Below are 1,190 nucleotides of genomic sequence, written 5' to 3'. Positions count from 1 at the left end.
GGGGTACATGTGCTCCTAAGCATCAGCACTTCTGTATCCCCTGGGTAAATCCTTAGCAGTGTTGTTGCTGGGTCATAGGGGAGTTCTATCGATAGTTTTTTGAGGAGCCTCCACACGGTTTTCCAGAGCGGCTGCACCAGTTTACATTCCCACCAACAGTGTAGGAGGGTGCCCGTTTCTCCACATGCTCGCCAGCATCTATAGTTTCTTGATTTGTTCATTTTAGCGACTCTGACTGGTGTGAGGTGGTATCTCAGTGTGGTTTTGATTTGAATTTCCCTGATGATGAGTGACGCTGAGTTTTTTTTTTTTAATCAAGAAAGGATGTTGTATTTTTTCAAATGCTTCCTCTGCATCTATTGAGAGGATCGTGTGGTTTTTGTCCTTTCTCTTTTTTTTAAAGTTTTTTTAATGTTTTATTTATATTTGATACAGAGAGAGACAGAGCACTAGAGGGGGAGAGGCAGAGAGAGGGGGAGACACAGAATCGGAAGTGGGCTCTAGGCTCTGAGCTGTCAGCACAGAGCCTGATACAGGGCTCAAACCCATGAACATGAGATCATGACCTGAGCCAAAGTTGGAGGCTTAACCAACTGAACCACCCAGGTGCCCTTCTTGTCCTTTCTTTTATTGATGTGATGAATCACATTGATTGTTTTGCAGATATTAAACCAGCCCTGCATCACAAGTATAAATTCGACTTGGTTGTGGTGAATAATTTTTTTTGATGTATTGTTGGTTCTGGTTGGTTAATATCTTGTTGAGAATTTTTGCATACATGTTCATAAGGGAGATTGGTCTATAGTTTTCTTTTTTGGTGGAGTCTTTGTCATGTTTTAGAATCAAGGTAAGCTAACTTCATAGAAAGAGTTTGGGAGTTTTCCTTCCATTTCTATTTTTTGGAACAGCCTCAAAACAGAGAATAGGTTTTAACTCTTCCTTAAATGTTTGGTAGAATTCCCCTGGAAAACCAACTGGCCCTGGACTTTCGTTTTTTGGGAGATTTTTGATTGCTAATTCGATTTCTTTACTGGTTATGGGTCTATTCAAATTTTCTACTTCTTCCTGTTTCAATTTTGGTGGTTTATATGTTTCTAGGAATTTGTCCATTACTTCATATTGTCCATGTTATTGGTGTATAATTGCTCATAATATTTCTTGTTATTGTTTGTATTTCTGCTGCATTAGTT

This window comes from Suricata suricatta, chromosome 12, assembly GCF_006229205.1.
Source record: "Suricata suricatta isolate VVHF042 chromosome 12, meerkat_22Aug2017_6uvM2_HiC, whole genome shotgun sequence".
Classification (NCBI taxonomy): Eukaryota; Metazoa; Chordata; class Mammalia; order Carnivora; family Herpestidae; genus Suricata; species Suricata suricatta.
Note: the sequence above shows the minus strand (reverse complement) of the source record.